The following is a 494-nucleotide window of genomic DNA, read 5'->3' as shown; positions in this document are numbered from 1 at the left end:
TCTCTCTCTCTCTCTCTCTCTCTCTCTCTCTCTCTCTCTCTCTCTCTCTCTCTCTCTCTCCCTCTCTCTCTCTCCCCTCTCTCCCTCACTCCCTCTCTCCCTCTCTCTCTCTCTCTCTCTCTCTCTCTCTCCCTCTCTCTCTCTCTCTCTCTCTCTCTCTCTCCCTCTCTTTCTCTCCCTGTCTCTCATTCTCAGGCATGCACCCACCCTCTATCTCTCTCTCTCTCTCTCTCAATTTGACACATTTGCACAGACAACCTCTCTTTCAGTCTATCTATGTTCTCTTTGTCTGTCTCAAACTATAACATGCACAGCCTTTATTTACCTCTCCCACACACACACACACACACACACACACACACACACACACACACACACACACACACACACACGTATAGATTGTACATGGCTTTGACAACAACACCCTTGTCCACTTGAAAACTACAATTCCGTTTATACGGTTTTTATGTTTATTTAAGGTAGTGTTGGACCCT

This window comes from Osmerus eperlanus, chromosome 5, assembly GCF_963692335.1.
Source record: "Osmerus eperlanus chromosome 5, fOsmEpe2.1, whole genome shotgun sequence".
In the NCBI taxonomy this organism is placed as follows: Eukaryota; Metazoa; Chordata; class Actinopteri; order Osmeriformes; family Osmeridae; genus Osmerus; species Osmerus eperlanus.
The sequence above is the reverse complement of the archived record's forward strand: the minus strand, read 5'-3'. Positions refer to the sequence as shown.